The sequence below is a fragment of the Chelonoidis abingdonii genome, chromosome 3, assembly GCF_003597395.2.
Source record: "Chelonoidis abingdonii isolate Lonesome George chromosome 3, CheloAbing_2.0, whole genome shotgun sequence".
Classification (NCBI taxonomy): Eukaryota; Metazoa; Chordata; order Testudines; family Testudinidae; genus Chelonoidis; species Chelonoidis abingdonii.
The window spans coordinates 10,865,735-10,887,626 of NC_133771.1; positions in this window are offsets into that span (position 1 = coordinate 10,865,735).

Below are 21,892 nucleotides of genomic sequence, written 5' to 3' on the forward strand. Positions count from 1 at the left end.
AGGTATATTGTGAAATCTGCCCCCTCCCTCAATGTGTAGCCTCTTACTCCCCCCATCTCCCATTATGAATGGCACAAACTGGGTTTCAGAATAAACAAAAACAAGTTTATTAACTAGAAAGGGTAGATTTTAAGTGATTATAAGAGATAGCAAACAGAGCAAAGCAAATTACTGAGGAAATAAAACAAAACATGCAGAATAAACTTCATACACTAAAGAAATTGGCTACAAATAGTTATTTCTCACCCTAAATGTTGTCTCAGGCAGATTACAGAGATTCTTGAAAGCCAGCTATACTGGCCTGCAGTTTGAAACTTCAGGTATTTTTGCTCACAGGATGGACACCTTCCCAGCCTGGGCTCAGATCTTTTCCCCCCAGTTCAGTTCTTGTTTCCTGGTCTTTCTCAGTGTCTCTTTGGATGGGAGGCAGAGGAGAACCACAATGATGTCACTCCCCTGCCTTATATAGCTTTTGTGTATGGCGGGAACCCTTTGTCTTCCAGTGGAAAAAACACTGGCATTCCAAGGTGGGGTCCAGTACCAGATGTCTCAGTCACAAGTCTCTGCAGGGTTGTAGCAACCATTACTCAAAGGCTGTTTGGAGTGTCCACAGGAAGACTAAGCTCTTTCAGAGTGCCATATTTATATCGTAACAATATTTCTGTGAAGAATATGGGGTGTTACGTCACACAGGCCAAAAAAGAATGTGAAGAGCAACTATAAAAAGATATAAAAACGAATAGTTTTTTTAAGTGTACTAGAAGCAGGAAACCTGCCAGTCAGTGGGAGCACTGGTCAATCACAGTGCTAAAACTTCATTCAAGAAAGACAAGGTCATTTCAGAGGACCTAAATGAATTGTTTGTATCAGTCCTGACTGCAGAGCATGTGAGAGAGATTCCCACAATGACAGACTCTTTTTAGATATCAAATCTGAAGAACTGTCATCAATAGAGGAGGTTCTGAACAAACTGATAAATTAAACAGTAATTAATCACCAGGACCAGATAGTATCGCCCAAGGGTTCTGAAGGGACTCAGATATGAAATTGCAGAACTACTAATTGTAGTATGCAACCTATTGCTTAAATCAGACTCTTTACTCAGTGATTGGAGGATAGCTAATGTAATGCTGATTTTTAAAAAGGGCTCCAGAGGTGATCTTGGCAATTACAGGTCGGTAAACCTAACTTCAGTACCAAGCAAATTGGTTGAACCTACAGTGAAAAACAGAATTATCAGACACATAAATGAACATAATATACTGAGGAAGAGACCACACAACTTTTATAAAGGGATTTTGTGCCTCACCAATCTATTAGACCTTTTTGAGCATATCAACAACAATCATGTGGATAAAGGTGATCCAGTGGCTATAATGTACCTGGACTTTTAGAAAGCCTTGACAAGGTCCCACACAAAAGGCTCTTAAGCAAAATAAGCAGTTATGGGAGAGGAGGGAAGGTCCTCTCATGGATCAGTTACTGGTTAAAAGACAGGAATAGGGTAGGAATATATGGTCAGTTTTCTCAGTGAAGAGAGGTAAATAGCTGGGTCTCCCAAAGATCTGTAGTGGAACCTTTGTTGTTTAACATATTCATAAATGATCAGTGTGAGGAGGGTTCAAAGCACTGGGTAGCATAGTGGTGAGAGTACCTTGCTTCTGATTGCTTTCCTCTCTGTCAGAGTGGTGGAGGTGCCTGTTCCCGACCGTAAGCTGGGAGTCTTTGGCTTTCCATCTTCATCTGGCCCTTGGCCCTTAATTGGGTGTGGTAGGGTCCTTCCTCTACCCTAGGTCCTTCCCAGGGTTCTGTGGGAAGCAACACTGCCAAGATTCTCCCTGCATCAAGCCTAAATTCACTTCCCTGGGCTACTCCCTACCAGTAGGTCCCCACAGTTTTGGGTGTGGCCCCTTTAGTCCAAACAGTCGGTGACTTAACTGAATAAAAAGTCCAAACAGGCAAGGTCCTGCAGGACTTGCTGATTTTCAAAAAGGGTGGTGGCAAGTGAAGGCACTGCTTGTGGGTTTTACCCATTCTGTGGTCACCTCTTAGGCTCAACCTTCTGCCTAGCTTCTCTTGCAGCCTGTCTACTCCTCTTTGCCTGGGCTACTGATCTTCATTGATCCTGCTTCTCCTGTTGAAACATTCTCAGCAGAGTCAGAGGAGCAGGGCTGTCTGGATCCAGTATTGCCTTCAAACTCCTTTGGGCCCAGTGTGGGGTTTGTTTACCCAATCACAATCTGGAAATGGGGGAAACAGTGAGGTGGCGAAGTACTAAATTACTCAAGATAGTCAGAGCCAAAGCTGACTGTCAAGAGTTACAAAGGGATCTCACTAAACTCAGTGACTGAGCGAGAAAATGGCAGATGAAATTCAGTGTTGATAGGAGAAAATAATGCGTATTGGAAAACATAATTTCAACTATACAAAATACATAAAATATATAAAACTATATAAAATTGAAAGAAATTCCAAAAAAGAAATGTCTTTCCAAAAGGAAAAGTTAAAAGGTTTATTTTTGGAGATGCTGAAACGACCATCTTGACATTTCCAAAGTTGGTTTTTTTTCTATTTCTGACCAAAACAATTTGCTGAAATTGTTTCAAATTGATCAATTGCTCCAGTTGACCTGAATCTGCATTTTTTGAGGAAAAATGATTTTGCACAAAAAATTTGCCCAGCTTGAGTGTTTAACAGGACTAGAGCAACAGAAGCCAGGAGAACACAAAGAACTCAGTGTGACTTGGACATTGTTCAAGTTATATAACATATAGACACCGCTAATGGAAATTCACACTGCAGATTGCAACATTTTGGTCACATACTTCAGTGAAAACTGCAATAACAGAGGTAATCAACCTGCTCTGCAAAAGATTAGGCATGGTTATTTATTGACAAGGCACCCCCCACGCATCAACATTTCCTAATCCCCAGAGCCCTATAAAGACAGGCACTCCGTTATCATCCTCTAAGGAACTTCAGCCTCAGTTGGTCTTTGAGTCTCTTCTCTCCAGTGAAACTAAGATCCCAGCCAATCTTCAGACATGAGGATCCTTTACCTGCTCTTTGCTGTTCTCGTCTTCCTCTTCCAGGGCACTCCAGGTGAGATGTACTATACATGATGAGGACGATGAAAAGGGCTGTCAGTGTGGATGGGAAAGATAAAGCAAGGAACTAATGACAAACTAAATCCTGATCCTCACACCATGTTCAGGGTTAGTGCAATATTGAGGACAGTATATTGAAGAGCTTTAGATTTCATTAGAAGATATCTGCACCCAGTTCTCTGAAAGCTTGTATGGAAAGAAGCCCAACTCAGCAAAGATAAACTCTGACTATAATTTACAATAGATATTTTAATGATGTTTGGCAGCCTAAAACAGACAGTGGCTGTCTTTTTTGAGGTACTACATGAATCCCTAATGTAACTGCATGAGGAGCAGATATACCCTGTGGTCTTGCAAGCAAAGACAAACCCAAGATCCAAAGGCCAGAAGTTTAATTTTGGAAATAAGGCCCACGTTTTAAAATGAGGGTAACTTACTACTGGGCCAGATTACCAGTGGAGGTGGTGGATTTTTCCATCACTTGAAATTTTTAAAGCAAGAAGATATCAGTTGGAGCTACTCAAGAAATTTTCAACAAACCCTTCTTCTTTTAGAAAATGCTAATTCATCAAAACCAAATCTATTTGCAGGAAGACATTTTGAACAACATTTGACAAATTTCCCATTTAGACAAAAAAAGGTGGGTAGAGGGAAGCGGTTTGAAATTGTCAGAACAGGAATTTTGACAGTTTCTAAAAGAAAAAAGTTTATTTTGGGTATCCAAATGAATTTTTGTTTCAACATTTAAGCTAATTTATAGTTTTTAAAAAAATAGTAAAAGATCAAAATTGCAATGAAACAGTCCAAAATTATCAAAATGAGATGTTTTAATTGACCTGATCTGACATTTTATTTTCCTTTTAGCTTTTCAATTCATGAAAAGTTTTAAGATTTTGACTGATTTGGAACAGGAAAGTTATTTCAAACTCTTGACAGTTCTCATAGGATGGGGAAACTGTTCCCTGCCCAGCTGTAGCATTAATTAGATTGAGGTAACTTGATCTAATTTCACATCTTTAAATCTTCGGTTACACAAAGCTTTCATGGTGCATAGCAAACCAAATCCCTGAAAGGGCATGAGCACCATCCATCTTATTCTGAAATATTTATAGCTAGCTATATATTTGCAGCCAAAACTAACCTGGTACCCACGGGTATAACTCCCGACTCACTCTACTGAGTTGCCATTCAGGATATACTGTACAGCAATTGTTATAATACTGGACAATCAGTATTCAGGCTGATGCCAGTAATGCCATTTTTGGAAGCTGGTACTTGGGGGAAACAATATAAAACCACAGCAGCATTCACAGCACAAAGCCGGTGGTGTATATCCATCCCCTTTCCTTGTCTAGGAGCAAGCACACAGTGCATAGGTTGTCAGCTGTAGGGACTTGTATCTATTGGGTTTCCGGGAAGTGGGCGGGCAAAGCCCGCCCACTGCTAAAGGATCCCCCCCCAGCCTAAGGGGAGGACCTGCAGGACCACAGAAGCCCACTTATTACGGGGGACAACTAATAAAAGAACAGGGACAGGAGTGTGGTCATAGGGTCATAAGAAGGGAGCCTGACGGGGACACCGAGCAGAGAACCCCGGACTGTAGGGACTTGTAGCGGGGTGTTTAACCTGCTCCGGCCCTGAAGGGGTTAAAACAGCCCAGGAGAGGGATGTGGCTTGGGAAAGAAGCCTGGGGTGATTGGGGAAAGTAGGCTCAGCTGTGGCCATGCTCTAATCAGGCCCAGCTGGCCACTATAAGAGGCTGTGAGCCAGAAGCCCAAGACAGTGTCTCTCTAGCTATAGAGGGAGATGGGCCTGGCTGTAGGGACACAAGGTACCTGAGTGAAGCAAGGCTGGGTAAAGGCAGAGGAGCTGGGGAGCTCTAGCATAGAAAGTCCCAGGCTGCAGCCTAGCAGAAGGCCAAGGGGTACTGGGGGTTGCAGAGGGCAGCCCAGGGGCAGGCCAAGGCAGCAGGTCCAAACCCTCCTTGCCAGTGATGAATAGGCTGATACTGCAGTCTGCCCCAGGACGTGGGGCTAGACAATGACTGGCAGTAGCCATACACTGAGGCAAGGTGGGGATAGAGGGTGAGGGTTCCCTGGGGAGGGGAGACCCTAAGACTGAGGGGTTACTGCCAGGGGGCCGCACCCCATGTAAAAGGGCACCGGGTCCAGGGAGGGACATGGGGGCAAGAGGACAGGTGAATCACTGGCCTGCAGAGGGTGCTCCAGAGCTGAATCGAGCTAATTCCCGGAAAACACCAGCAGGAGGCGCCACAGGGGTAAGTCTGCTCCTCTACAGGACTGAATGTGGTGTCTCTGGATTTTAACAGCTGAGGTTCTGCTGCCAGAGTTAAAAGACCATCATTTGTTAGCCAAGGGTATAGCAAGCTCATTAACCTCTGTCTAAGACTCCACCACTGCAAATGGTGTACAGAACACTACACTGAGTGGGTTACCTGTCCATATTTGCAACTACAGTCAACAGCTCATTAGCCTGCAGGCTTTTTGTCTGTCCTAATCTTGGGGCATCAGGCAGAATGTGCACAAGCTCTCATGATTCGTTAGAAGACAGAACTCTCCAGTGCAGTTTTGTAGTGGACAAAATAAATTCAATGGAAACGCTAGATTTGTCGGGGAGTACCTGTGCTAATTCCTCTGTGAATGGACTCTACTGCTGAAGTAACTCCCTATGTTTTCCCTATGTTTATGACTGAAAACTGAGAAGCTAACAGACTCTTCTTCACTCAGGTGTTGCTGATGAGGGTCCTTCTCCTGCTGACACTCTGGCGTGTAGAATCCAAGGAGGTTTCTGTCGGTTATGGAGCTGTCCCCCAGTCTTTTCTGTCTCAGGAACTTGCTATGGTGGATTGCTGCAATGCTGTACAAGGTAAAAGGCCAGCTGAGCTGTGGAAAGCCACTAGAAGACATAGAGACCTTACAGAAAAAGTTGTGACTCTGCCATCAATAACACAGGCTCCTATTACCTTAATTAGGAGGTGAACCTGAGATGCAGGGAGGCTGTGCGGAGAGGGAGGATGACTGTGTGTGTAGGTTGGGTTTATATTTAAGGAGTGAGTGCGTAATTGTGTTTGATCAGTGGATGAAATTTTTCATTCATAATTTGAATTTCAGTAAGAAAAGAGGTTGACGTTTTCGACAATGGTTGTGTAAATTTCTGCTTTTTTTACTCTACGCTGTTCAAAATGTTTTCAAAATAAAGAAAAAGGAACAATGTCCAGAGAACATTTGCATTTTTTCTCCTTGCTTTTGTTTGTTTGTTTTAACTGATCTATTAAGGAGTATTGTTTTGGGTTTTTTGTCAGATGGGAATCTGAAGATGTATGTTTGTGTGGCTAGGGAAGTATGCGTGTGAACATGGTGGCTGAATGTCAGAATGAATTTGGAAATGGGTAGAGGCAGCAGGATATTTATTTCACTCTTCTCTTTGAAGATGAATTTCTAAGAATACTGAGAATTTCCCTGGTGAGCGAATGATTCCTTTCCCCTGTGGCTTTAAGTTGTTTCCTATGCACCTTTGGGGATCAGCTTTAATTTGATGAGATAAAAGTTTATCCATCTTGCAATTTGCTTCCTAGTAGTTTTGTTGAATTATTTGACACTCAGGGCCATTATTGTCCATTAGAAGTTCAGCTAGGACCTGTTGAATTCAATGGCAAAACTCCCACTAGCTTCAGCGGAAGCAGGATTGGGCCCATCATCTTCCCGCTATAGCAGATGTATGTTTACATATTTCATCAGAGCAAGAGCTACTGAGGCAGATCCTTAGCTGTATCCTCAGGAGTAAATAGTATAGTGTCATCATAGTCAATGGAGAGACTGATTTATATCAGCTTAGGAGCTGGTCCTTTATAGGTTTTTCCAGCAACCATATATCATGATGTTAATTTACTTTAAGGAATTCTGTCAGGTAAAAAAAATATGGTCAGATGGTCCCAAAGAATTAAAGGCATCCCATGTAGTGCTGTGAGAAACTATAGGAACACCATTTAAGACAAGGCCCTACCTTGGTCCTTGGCATAGTCTACAGCCCCCATCCTCTCATATGAATAAACTGATGTAAATCAGCATAATTCCCTTAGTAGAATGGTGATAGCACAACATATCAAAGACCAAGATGGCATCTATTGTGCTATCATGATTTATTCTGGCTCAGGATCTGCCCCATAATGGTGGCAGGCTGAAATGCAGAAATCTGACACAAAGTATTCAAGAAAGAGGGCAATAGGTGGGTTTCAAGGAGAAGGGTGGATCCGAACCTTCGAGATCACACTTCCGTGAAATAACACATTGTTTTTTATCCTTCTAGGATTCCAAGAGCATAAGAAGATAATTCTTGGGGTCAATAAAACCAGCAGCAGTCTTAACTGACAGGAGGAAATGTTTTTGATCAACTCATCCTTTTTCTTAGCTCTCCTGCAAATGATCATTAAAATAAGTTTCTTTCAAAAATATCCTATTGACAGCCACTGTCTAGACATCAATCAAAGCCTTAGTGCTACTTCTTGCATGCACCTTCCAGCCTACCTCACAGGGAGGTTTTGAATATTAATCAGCTTGTGTAGCACTTTGGAGATGTGAAGTATAACATACGTGCTCATTATTAGTTTATTTGCAAAACATAAAGGACTTATTAACCTAATATTGGTGACGTCTCTTTTTTATTTATACCAGCAATGAGGTTGTTTCATAGTATGGATGCAAAAATTCACAGATTCAAGCATGCCTCAGAGACAATTGACTCTAAATCCAAGATGAAAGAGTTTAGGATTTCCCCAGAGAAGAACCTAAGTGACAGTCCATCCTGATGTTCTTATTCCACCAAAACTACCATTGATATTGATGAGAGCAATATTGTTGCCACCTCTGAGGTCCAAAAAAACCAGGGCTGATCCTGAACGCATAACACTGGCCAGTCGTTGATGTGTAATGAATACCCTGACAGATTTCCTGAGACAGTTACCTCAGAAAAGGGATGATCCTGGGCAAACCTGGACCTGTGGCAACCTTAGAGAGCAAATTCTTGGGTTTTTTTGCCTAAATAATGACTGCAAGCTTGGGCCCAAGTGAGGTCAGGGCACTGTAGTGCCCAAAATGTGTGCTCCATCCCCTGCTAGTGTTTGATCCAGCTTACTTGTGCTTTCAGCTAACAGATTTACCTTTATCACACGCAATAGGAATCTGTGCTTTGGAGCTAAAGTCCCTAGATTCAAGCATTGGGAAGGGATTGGCAGAACAGAATGGAAACCTTAACAAACAGTAAGACCCACACCCAAGTCTTTTTTAAAACCAATGAAGTTAATATCAAAAGAACATGGTACGTGCAGACTACTGGTCTGTCTCTCCAGCCCAGTAAGCACGGATGGCATGATCAAAATCAGGTCCAGTGCTTCCTTTATTATTCAAACACAAAACAAAGCATTTTCCCCTAACCCAAGCAGGCCTTCCCCCCCTCACAGAGGCCTGCTACAAGAGCCAAGCTCCTTCTTGCAGCCCTTTCCCCCAGTTGAGCCTCTTGCTGGCTTTTAGAATACACAAGAACATACGGACACAAGAACGGCCATATTGGGTCAGACCAATGGTCCATCTATTCCAGTATCCTGTCTTCTGACAGTGGCCAATACCAGCTGCTTCACAGGGAATGAACTAGAACTGTCAATCATCAAGTGATCAATCCCCTGTCCCCTACTCCCAGCTTCTGGCAAACAGAGGCTCGGGACACCATCCCTGCCCATCCTGGCTAATAGATATTGATGGACCTATCCTCCATGAACTTATCTAGTTCTTTTAAAAACCATGTTATAGTCTTGGCCTTCACAATATCCTCTGGCAAAGAGTTCCACAGGTTGACTGTGCGTTATGTGAAGAAATACTTCCCTTTGTTTGTTTTAAACCTGCTACTTATTAATTTCATTTGGTGACCCCTAGTTCTTGTGCTCTGAGAAGTAGTAAATCGCACTTTCTTATTTACTTTCTCTACAGCAGTCATGATTTTATAGGCCTCTGTCCTATCCCTTCTTAGTTGTCTCTTTTCCAAGCTGAAATGTCCTGGTCTTTTTAATACCTCCTCATACGGAAGCTGTTTCATACCTTTAATCGTTTTTGTTGCCCTTTTCTGCACTTTTCCCAATTCTAATATCTCTTTTTTGAGTTGGGGCAATCAGAACTGCACACAGTATTCAAGGAGCAGATGTACTTTGGATTTATATAGCGGCATTATGATATTTACTGTCTTATTATCTATCTCTTTCCTAATGATTCCTGACATTCTGTTAGGAAGAGAGAGACTCTTTGCTCTGCCCACCTTACACACTCTTGCATCTAGCTAATCTCAGAGCATCCCTATTAGGCAGACAGATATCATCTTCATCTGATAAATGGGGAAGTTGGGGCTGAGGGGTTATCTCATAACTCACGCAAGGCCCCAGAGAGAGTCAGAGCCAGAGCAGCATCAGATTAACCTGGCTCCCAGCCCTGCACCTACATCACTGGAACCTACATCTCCTTTCCTCCAATCCTGTGCCCTCTAGGGGAAAGCCCAGTAGCTGGCATAAGTCACAGGAGCACAAAAGAACTCAGGATGACTTGGCCATTGTTCCACTTAAGTCATGCACAGTCATGGCTGAATGAAAGAGGTCACAATAGATTTGCATGTTCCTGACAGCTACAATAACAGGAGGAATTAACTCGTTTTCCAAAGACATGGTTTTTTTTTATAGACAAGGCCCTCAAACTTCAACATTTCACAATCCCAGAGCTTCATAAATACAGCGACTCTCCATCTTCATCAATTCAAACACCTCAGCCTGCATCAGTTGTTGGATCCCTTCTCTCAGCAAAGCTAAAACTCCAGAAGCTATCAGCCATGAGGCTTCTTTTCATGCCCGTTGCTGTTCTCTTCCAGGCTGCTCCAGGTAAGGTGTAAAACAAAGGATCAGAAGACTAAAAAGGTATCTTGTATATGTCAATGAGGAAGATAAAATAATTATCTACTGGGGGACTAAATCCTGATCCTCAAGCTGTGTTCAGGACCACCGTAGTCGGAGTAGTTTACCAAAGTCAAGGCCTAGTCACAATCTATAAGTACTTTCACAGGGAAAAGATACCTAATACTACACGACTTTTTAATCTAGCAGACAAAGGAATAATAAGATCCAATGTCTGGAAGCTGAAGTCAACACAATTCAAACTGGAAATAAGATGTATTCTTCTTTAACAGTGAGGTCCATTAACCGCTAGAACGAATTGCCAAGAGAGGTGGTAAATCCTGTCATCGGAGTCTTTAAATCAAGACCAGATGTCTTACTAAAAGATATGGTCTAGTTCAACCATAAGCTATTGGGCTGGATGGAGGAACCACTGGGTACAATTTAATTGCTTGGTTTAAGCAAAAGGTCAGACTACTTGATCACAGTGGTCCCTTAGGGCTTTAAAATCTCTAAGTATATAGTGCTGTGGGCAATATAGGAAGGGATTTGGATTGTATTAAAAGAAAACTATGACACCTTCAGTCAGAAAGTTCTGATAAGGAGAAACTTCTTGGCACAAAAAGATTCTGAGTTTATGTGGGGTCTGCTGTAAAACCTGTACACCATTTAATTCCCATATACTTCCTCAAAATAGAGTGTCAGTGGTTCATAGGCCTCGTGCGACCCTGCACGGGGGTGAAAATCACCCTTGAAGAACAAGTTATGATGGGAGTAAGAACAACAGCCTCTTATTTGGCTAATGCACAGGGGAGTGAAGCGAGGACCTCCTGGGCTAAAAGCACAAATAACCACATCTTGAGCTGAGGAACCAAGCCTCTGTAGTGTAGGCCTGTAACAGCTCATAGTCTCTGCAGAATGGCACCCAGGGGAACGTGTTACCCTCACCAATGGGTTACATAAAACTTATCAGTCAGGCATTAGATATTGACCAATGTGCATTAGATGGAATTACTGAATGGGTGTGTGTGTGTGTGTGTGTAGCATTGCTTTACAACGTGGGCCATGTCCTCAGCTAGTGTAAATTGATGTCAAAGAAACTGTACCAGGTTCCATCATGAGAGGTTCTGGGCTCCATATTTCTTCTTCACTTGTTATTTTATGTTTTTTTAATTGAGGCTTTTGCAAAACTTAAGCCTGAAAGACAGAGAGAGAGAGAGAGAGAGAGAGAGATCACTTGCCTTCCTTTTTTTCGAGTTAGGGTTAGGGTAAGGAGAGCAGCCACTTTCAGAAGGGTGGTACTCTTTCCCAGGTAGCTGGGTCACCTGTTGAAATACAGGTGGGAATTCTCTGTCCTCAAATGTTGCAGTTGGCTAACTGTGCTGAATTTGATCAGGAATATCTGCATCCATCATTCAGTTGCTGGGTACTTACTGCATCTGTAGATCTGAAACGAAATGTCATATTTTACCTGCCTTTATGGATATAAGCAAAAAATCAGAGAGTTTCTTTTGTCTCAGCAGGAGATCACCTTCCTGAGGGCATCTCTTCCTGCCTACACCGAATCTCTGGGAGATGTCCCTTCACTTCTAAAGCCATTGGCTCCTGCTTCAATGCAAGCCTAAAATGCTTTTCACTTGGGCTGGGAAGAATCTTGTGAGCTGGAGAAAATCCCAAAGGGAAAGCATCAGTCGGTGATAACAAGATTTGTTATTCTCCTTTTAATAAAAGGAAGTATAGCTATGAAACCATCTCACTGAAATTTGCTTGTGTGCATGGGGATGGCTGTTTCCATCCTTCTCTGTAGAAATCCCTTTATTTAATTAAATGACAGTAGGAAGAAATTAAATACACATATCACTGTTGGATGTTAAATCCATGCACGGGGATTGAGATCACTGAGACCTATGCACCTCTATGTGTCACACACAGAGCACACCAGGATGTATCTTTGTCTGTTTCATGCATGTTCCTTATTCTGTCTCGCTGTATTATTTTCAGATGAGTTTGCTCAGTCACAATTTGGCTGAATGGCATCTCATGACAAACAAATCCTGGAAGCCACATAAAAACCCCAAGACAAGATTTTCAAACGTGACTAAGAATTTCAAATGCCTCCATTTTGGGGGTCCCAGTTTGAGACCCCTTAAAGAGTTTTGATCTTCAGACAATGCCGAGCCCCTGCTCTCTGAGAAACAGGCACTTTAGGGTGTCTCAGTATGAGCCCGACAATAGAGATGCCCCAAATCACTATCACATTTATATTCACAGGGCTCTTGGAAATACAGGGCCAAACTGCAGTGAGTGATGCTGCATTTGCTTACACCAGGGTTGAATTTGCCACATTGTCACTTATTTGAGTACAGACATCAGTGTCCACTCCTCATTCTAGTTGCTTGTTGTGCAGTTTATTAGTGTCTGGCTATTCTGATACATGTGATGACCAATGGCAGGTTCTCCAAACAGAGTGTGTCAGACATCTTCTTTTCAGGTGAACCACCTGATTCCAGTTTGAAGCGTATGCAGAGAAAGTCCAGGCTTGGAGCAATGTGAGATGTGTGGAGGAGTCATGCAGGGGTTCGGTCTCCCCTGCACTAGTAACCTTTAGAGCTGGGCAAATTTTTTCAGCCAAAACTTTTTTTCAGCGAAGCATGTAGATTCAGGTGGAAAGAAACTGTTCACAAATTAAAGGTGCTGTGGTCCCACGACTAGGAAGGAGTGAATTTGGCAAAGGACTTCTGGTCAGCGTCCATTGCAAATGCAGGAGACGGTTCACCGTGTTTGCAGTGCAGCAGTCAGAATTAAATGAAAGAGTTAAATGCTGAGCTTCACTTGAACAAAGGGTGTTGCCTCTGGGGCTAAGTCTGAAAGGTACAATCCCTATACCATTGAACACTATGGAGATTCTGGACGGTTCTGGAGCTGGCCATAAGCAGACTGGGTAAAGCAGGAATGAGAGCAGCCAGCAGGGTTGTCCCAATATATGCTGAGGACAGTCCAACTCCAAAAGCAAGTTGTTGTCACATCACAGCGCTGAAATATGAGTGTGTGTGTTCTGTTGGGAGTGGGGGTGGGGGTGGGAGGTGTTAGGCAATCCTAATATAGGCATCAACATATCTCTCTATGTTATAACTTGATGTTAGTTACATCTTACCTGGGACACCAAGAAGTCAGGAAACAAAAAGAAGAAAAAGTTGGGAGGCTGGGACCCACAGTGAGAATCCATTTGTCCTGCAGCCACATAGAAGGGGACATACATGGGACAATAAGGAGTTAGTGGCACCTGTCTCCCGTATCCCCCAGTCATTGCACCCTGCCCTCATTGTCTCCTGACCCTGACCCTCCTCCACATTCCCATCCATGTGGTTAGATGGAGGCAGCCATCTCCTCACAGAGTGAGGCTGGGGAGCTCTGTCCTCTTACCTTTCACGCTCACAGGATCCTCAATATGATTAAGGTCATTTTTCAAAGTTAAACGCTTTGGACCCTCTGTGATGGGCGGGATACCTAAAAGTGGGACAATACTGTAGATACATACACAACAATGGGAACAAGTGTGTAAAACAGATACTTAAACACAGGCCCTGCTGCCAAGGCACATCCCAGCTGGAGCTGTTCTCAGAATTTGGTTCTGCGCTATATGACATTGTCCAAAGCCCACTGAAGTCAGGGGGACACCTTCAATTGACTTCAGTCATCTGCAGACGCTTACCCAGGATGAAATCCCGGCCCCACTGACATCAATGGAAAAAATCCCATTTAACCCTTAGAAGGTCATTTCCTCCAGGCAGGTCCTTGTCCATAGTAATAATGACACCGAAAATATGGAATTTATTAATAAAGGAGCTTATCCAAAATTTTTGTATGGAACATTTTTTCCCTTTTGAAATTGCTGTTTCATCAACAGGGAAACGTTCAGGGGGAACATGTCAGTTTTAATAAAATCTCATTTTAAAAACACTGAAACAATTCTGATGACGTTGAAACTTTCATCTTATTATCATTATTATTTATTCGGGAGCCCAGGTCATGGTCCAGAACCCCATTGTGTTTGGCACTGTACAAACACAGAGAAAAAGATGGTCCTTGCCCCATCAAGCTCACAAATTAGGCGTAAGGCAAGAGCCAGCAGATGGATACAGACTCACGTGGGAGTACAAGAAAACAAGGAGCCAGTCTTGGCCAGCGTGATAGGCAGTGGTATCAGCACAGCAGCCTAACCACTATCAAGTTTGTTGCAGGCTTCAGAGTAGAGAAGAGTTTTTAGGAGCCATTTGGAGGAAGACAATGAGGTGCTTTGTGGCTGTTCAGGGGGAGCTCTTCAAAAGCATGAGGAGCAGCATGGAAAATTACAGAAGGACTTGCCATATACAATAATGTCATAGACTTCCATAACTTAGTCCTAAACCTTGAAAACATGTCAAATAGCAGCTGAGGCTTCTGTGTTTCACCTAGAACTTAAACTGAATAATAACAACAGCAAGCTGGCTACACTAACTGCAAATACTTGTTAAATTGTAAAGGGACCTCTTTTATCTTTTTATTCTATAATGCACAAACACACACACAAAGCTGCATATTTTAAATATAAATGTTATTGTAACTAATCATTCAAAAGATATACCGATCTATTTGTTTTATATTAGAGACAGTGATCTTGCCTATGATCTATCAGTTCATCTGGTCCTGATCTGGGAATTTCATTATGATTAGTGATCCCAGCTGTGAAAGGGTCAGGAAAGACTACATGAAGGTGGGAGAAGAACTCAGTTAGAAGGAAGTAGGTAGATTCCCTCTCAGGTAGGGCCTGAGGAAGGCAAGCTGAGGAAGACCACAAGGATGGAATTAATCTATCTGGTGGCTCCTGGAAATGGGGCAAAGCAAAGTGAGCCGGTCCTCAGAGGCTGATGTTCCAGCAGAGGAGGAAGAAGCTAGGAGAAGCCAGGGGCCTTAAAAGTAGAGCATAGGCTGTGTTAAGTGCGAGCCCCAGGGAAGCACCATGACGTGGCCAGGAAAACAGCGGCACATATGAAGGAACAGACCTAGTTGTTTAATGTAGGGTCCCTGGGTTGGAACTCAGAGCAGTGGATAGACATGTGTTCCCCCGAGTGCATAAGCTCCTTATAAGTACAGTTGAGCCCAGAGCTGGGCTGAATCCTAAGATTAAAGGACAGGCTGGAATATCCCAAGAGGGAGCGGTAGGAACTTTTGTGCTTGGACTTGTACTTTTGTCACTCAGCAAAGGGTCCCAACTAGCCAGGACTTATCCAGGGGCTGAGTCCTGGCAGAATTAGACGATCACCAGGTCAAAGAGGTGACTAACAAGCTGTGTTAGTGGTGAAGATCCCGGCAACACCTCAATCTGATGCTAGAAGATGCTATGGGCAGTGAATGCAAACTCAGGTCTGTGGGATGGCTGCTTAGCAATTAAATACTTTTGCCACAGAAAGACAGTGAGTATCTTTGGACAGTCACAAGGCAGGTTGCTGGGAGGGGTGTGCAAACCTCAAAAGGCTTGCTATGTAGGTGGAGCGGGTTAAATTACTGTATGAATGGGACAAGGGAGAAGGTGTGTGTGAGTGTATTTGAGGGAAGGTTCATTCTGTTTCCATAGACAAACACGTATGGTGAGCTCTCAGGGTGAAGGTCTCTATTGTCCCTCCTGGAGGCCTAGCCCTGAGGGCACATTCCACCAGGAGGGGGGCAAAGGTGTCTTTAAGCTGCTTCTGCATCCCCCAGATTTTGGGCCACTTGGGGCTGGAGCAGCCCCAACATATATTAGAACAACCCCGATGACTGTTCTGATTTACTGCAGCCTTATCCAGGCTGCATGGGGCTGCCCCGAATCTCTGCTGCCTTACAGCCCTGATAACCCCCAACGCCATCTCTTCAGCAAAGGGCCAAATACTTCAGCACTATGCTGCCTAGGAATTGAGGTAACTCCCCCAGCCCACTGTGGTGCCTTGCCATCCCTAGATGTAATCAGACAGACACATATAACCAGAATCACACGTTCAATCCTATTGTTTCAAATATTTATTTTCATTTAAGGGCTTGTCCATCTAACAAGTTGAACAAGTCAGCTTTAAATCAGTTAAAAATCTTATGTACTTAACTGGTGCAAAACACAGTGTGGATGCTCATGTTTCTGTGTGATCCAGTTTAAACCAGATCTTGGTTGATTTAACTGAACTCAGTTCCTTACAGACGTAAGCTAATCTGTGTTTACGTTCATAGACCTTTCTCTGAACAAAAACACAGAGTGTTTTGCAAAGATTTAAATTAATTGGTTTTCAGTCACACCAATGTAATCTGTAATAGAGACACGCACTTTGAGTTTACTTTTACCTCAGGATTAATGAAAACATTGCTTGCAGGTGTGTATATCAAACATTGCAAAGTTTTCATGGGACCACAGGGAGCACTGAGAGATTCCCCAGAACAAAGCCACATTGACAACAAAAGACATCAGGATACACTGTCTTAAGGTCTGAAGGCTGGTGCTGCTCCCAGTGTAAATCAAGAGTCTCTCCACTAAAGTCAGGGTAGTGACACTAGCATAAAATTGTCATAAGGGAAATCAGAATCAGATCTCTGATGTTCCATAAAGGTTAGAACAAATTGACAATATTTCAGTCTGTCACACCCCACCAATGGCAGATCCAATCCCTTCCCAGACTTCCCACAATGATACCCTGGCATTAGGACACACATCAGCAATTTCAGACAGACTGGTTTCCCTTTGCGCTGTTTAGAGGTGTGTGAGGCAGGTCTAAATTAGAAAGCGAATCACATCCTTCACGAAGCAGAGACAGTAATCTTCCCATGATTGTTTACATTGCACAGTCACTAAAATCCAGCAGGCTGCGCTATGAAACAGCAGGTTCCTACTTGAAGGAAGATGTTCCACAAAGAGGTGAATCTTTCTCTTTTCAGACTTATCAATCTCCCTGAAATCAGGCCTCAGACAATAAAATGTCTGAGACCCCATGTGAATGCTGAAAGGTTTGCAAGGTCTGATACCCTCATTAAATATCTGCAAGTGCAACCTAATGGATACGACCAGAGGTGGAAGCTCTTGCATAAGATAAGGGGACCTGGGGGGTGGGGTGAAGGCTGGAGTGGAGGGAAGGAGGGAGAGGATCTGACATAGACTGGAGATTAGGGTGCTATGGAGCTCCCAGGTGGGGGTTACACAGGGGATCTTGTGGCAGGGATAAGTGTTGGGAGTGGAAGAAGGCCGTACAAAGATGCAGCTGCCCTATGGCTAATGCTTCCCCCAGAGGTGTACAGCTATCAGTGCAAAAGTGAAGGAGAGAGGTGTAGTGTGGAGGTGCAGACGGAGGTGCTAATGGCAGCATGAAATGGGGCAGTCTGGGCAGCACTACAGAGGTGCTTGCACTCATCAGAGAAATCCCAGTAAAGACCCTGTGGCATTTGGCCATCGACTCTCATAATAATAACAGGAGAGGAGATCTGGGTGCCGCTGAGCATGGCAGTGGGGATTATGCACAGTACAGTCAAGCTGCGACTGTACCAGCTCCTCTGACACATCACAAACCAAAAGGATTTGTAGCTTGTGTAAGAAATAGATTGATCCACCTGAGCTCGTTGACACATATAGAGATGTATAGACCATGGTCAATAAATATGCACATGTGTATTTAACATGCTTTGTGTTTTATTTATAACTGAAAAAAGAAATGAATTTCTATGGAGAAAAATGGCAGAAAAGCCCCTCCCCACCCCTCCTGCTGTGACACAAACACACACTTCAGCATTGGGTTTTCAAAGCAACTTGATTTAATTGAGCGGGAATCTCTTTACAGGTGATACCAGGGCTCCCTTCTAGAAATTCTCCAGCTCATGCAGTTCTCTACAGCCCCAATGAATGGTGCTTCCATTGCAGCAGGATTCAGTGATTTTAGAAATGAGGGGCTGTCTCCCAAATTGCCAGAGGTCCTGCTTAGGCAACCAGTGACGTCACCACCTGCAAAAAGAAAAAAGGCTCTCACATTCTTTGTTTATTCCCATAAAAAGAGGGAAAACATGACTGATTTCCAATCAAACAGCACAGTAGGAATGTGCAGTCACTGACTGGTGAGTGCAGATATACATAGTTAACTCTAGTGCAGGGAATTCATTTTCCCACTGCAACTATAGACAAGTTGTCATAAACAGATAGTTACGGGTTAATGGTTCTTTCACCTGTAAAGGGTTAACAAAGGGAACCAAACACCTGACCAGAGGACCAATCAGGAAACAAGATTTTTAAAAGCTCACTGAGGGAATGTTTGGGTGTGTGTCCCTTTGTCTGTGTCTCCTGTCTGTCTCTCGGCTATGAGAGGGATCTTTCTATCTTCAAGCTTCTAATCTTCAGTTTCCAAGTTGTGAGTACAAAGGTAGAAAAACAATAGGCTTTTATTGTTTTTTTGTATTTACATGTGTGTAGTTGCTGGATGTTTAAAATTGGTATTCTTGATAAGCTGTTTATTCATATTTTCCTTTTAATGCATTGCCTGTTTTGTTATCTTGAATACAGATACATTTTTATTTTTCTTTCTTTTTATATAAAGCTTTTCTTTTCAAACTGTTGGATTTTCTTTTCTAAGTGAGCTCTAGCGGATAGAAATCCTGTGCAGGATTACATCGTCTCAGGGAAAGACTGGAGGGGTAAAGAAGGAGGGGCAAGTAATTGCCCTTCGTTTTGTAAATTCAAGGACTGTTTAAGCACAGTAATCTTCAGGGTAAACCCACGGAGGGGAAGCCTGGGGAAGAAGGAAGTAAGAAAGAAGACAAGGGGAGGGGGGTTATTTCCATTTGTGGTAAGACCCAGGTGCATCTGAGTCTTGGGGTCCCCAGGGAAGGTTTGGAGACAGAGTGAAGCCGAACACATGGAATTTTGGCTGTGCAGCCGCTATCGAGATCCAAGCTGGTAATTAGCTTGGAGTTCATGCAGGCACCCACATTTTGGACTCTAGGTTCAGAATTGGGAATTATGCTATGAATACAAGTCTCCTATAGAGTTTTACACTGGGATAGTTCCCATTGTATCTAAAGATGACGTGGCCTACCTACTTGGATGAAAGTAATACCCAGGCATCTGGAACTTGCGGGAAGGGGAATACAACAAACCAAAGTTGGATTTTTTTTTGTAAACCAATCAATATTGTTTCGCTTTTTTCAACTAGAAAGTGAAAACAGTTTCCAAAATTTCGAAAAAGTTGTGACTATCTCCCTCTGTGTTTCACCAGGAGCCAAAACGCTTCAGTTCGCTTTATTTTGGGATGTGGTGCACAACTGTTTGTCCAAAAAGACATGCAAAATGCTGAACATCCATCCGAAGAAATTGGGATGGTCTCTCAGAAAGAAGAGCACATCTCCCTGGCTCCAATGCACAGAACCACCAGGGTCTTTGTGCATTCATTTGTCTCACACACATTCAAATGTTACTCAGTCTCCATCACTTTCAGAAACTCATAAACACCACTCCGTAGAAACCTTCCCCCATCCCACACACACATAACATCACCCGGCTCTAAGTAGTACTCAAAACGTCTCAGAGTTTGCCTATGGTCCTCTACACTTACGTGAGCAATGCCAGAAGTACAGACATGCGCACCCAGCCAGCATGGTGAATAGCCATGTATATGCTGATAGGTATGGTTAGGTGAGTGAATCAGATCCCACACACCTGAACCCCCCCTCCCCCGGGTCATACGTATACAGCTACACATGCCCAGCGTGGTTCCCCCATCCACACACCTATTTTTAGCACATACAGTCCCCGCTACCAGAGCCTTTCTTCCTGCCAGCCCCCACCCCTGCCACCACACCTTTCCTCACCACAGTGACGGCTCTCCAGCAGTGGAGCACAGCCAAAGTCTTTCCCTGCCGCCTCCCACTGTTGGATCCCTTCACTATGCGGGTAGCTATACACTAAACAAACAAGGAAGCATTTTTCAACCAACGCACAGTCACTAACAAATCAACTGTGCCAGGGATGTTGTGACAGGCCAAAACTATAAATGGGTTAAAAAAAAGAACTAGTATATCTATGGAGGAAGAGGTCCATCAATTGGCGATTAACAAAGACAGTCAGGGATGCAACCCCATGCTCTGGGTGTCCCTAAATCTCTGACAGCCAGAAGCTGTGACTGGACAACAGGGGCTGGACCACTTGATAATTATCCTGTTCTGTTCATTCCCTTTGAAGCACCTGGCACCAGCCACTGTGGGAAGACAGGATCCTGGGCTAGATGGACCTTTGGTCTGACCCAGTATGGCCATTCTGATGTTCAGTATCAGAGGTGTAGCCATGTTAGTCTGGATCTGTAAAAAGCAACAAAGAGTCTTGTGGCACGTTATAACCTATCAAATGTATTGGAGCATGAGCTTTCATGGGTGAATACCGACATGCATCTGACGAAGTGGGTATTTACCCATGAAAGCTCATGCTCCAATACATCTGTTAGTCTATAAGGTGCCACAGGACTCTTTGTTGCTTATGTTCACTATAATGACAAGTGCGGACATGGCCTGTCTTTCACTGTGACAGGCGGCTACATGGGCAGTGCCTGTACTCTACAAGCTGCTGTAAGTGTAGATATAACCTATATCACAAGTTGCACTGCCTTTACTAAAAGTGTAATTTTAAACCAATTGCGTTAACACTTTGAAAAACACACAGAGGACACTCTTGGTTCAGTTTAAACACAGTTTTTTTTGGGGGGGGGCAGGGTTTGGCATGTGAATATAGATTTAACTGTCTCAGGAAAAAATTATTTCTATTAAACTGGTTTAAACTGGACTATATAGAAATACCAAGGTCCACACTGTTTGGCAGTAGTTCATCTACTTAAGATTTTTAACTGACTAAAGGTTAAACTGGTGCAATCTGTAATGTAAACAAGCCCTTAGGCTCTTCCTTTCTGTGCACTGCATGTCTAAATGACTAAATATGCTGTCTGTTCGCAGCATGGGTCTCAGAATTGCAGCAGGCAGATATAGAGGAGATGCAGCCCCCACGCTCTCTCCTGGAGATTTACTTTGTTCTTTCTTGTCTTCACTATTCCAAAATTAGTTTAGATTTCCAAGGCTGATTCTGGCCTGTGGCGTTCTGTAGCTGTCTGGCTGCTTATATCATGTGTATATACACCTCAAGATCCAGTCCATGAGCAGCATGGTGCTGATATAATAGGCCCTTCGCTACCCCCTCCTTCCAAGCATTGTCACATTGGATGGTGAAGGGGATGGTACTGGGAGATGCAAGGGCTGTGAGGCTATAGATAGTCTGGGTAGCTCCACAATGTCTTGGTAAGGCTGCCGTAAATTAGAGCAGCCATCAAGGTTGATCTAATATATACTGAGCCACTGCAGTTCCCAGCCAGTCCAGAATCTGACTTCGAGCCTCCTTTCCCCCTAGATTCTTCCATTGGTGCAGCACATCTATGGGAGATAGCACAGACTCTCTTCTGGAGCTAGCACGTTACTTCTCTCTTTATGGCAACAACACATGACTTCCCCAAACTTCTCCATGAGCACACAGATTGACCCCCTCCCCAGCATGCCTAGGAAACAGTGGTTTTCTTCCTGAACAAATGTGATTGACTGGCCATGTGTACATAAAACAAAGAGTAACACACATTCCTGCCAGCACTGCTGTGTTGCCTCGCCAGTATTCTGCACTTACGGTAGACAGCGGCTGTCTGATCCACTGCAGGTGCCAATACGAGCCATACCGCTGGGACATGACCCACTCCGGCAGGAACCTCTGAGGCGTATACACTGAAGGCTGTTCTGAGCCTTGGTGAATTCTGCAAAGAAAAGGAATCTTAGTTTC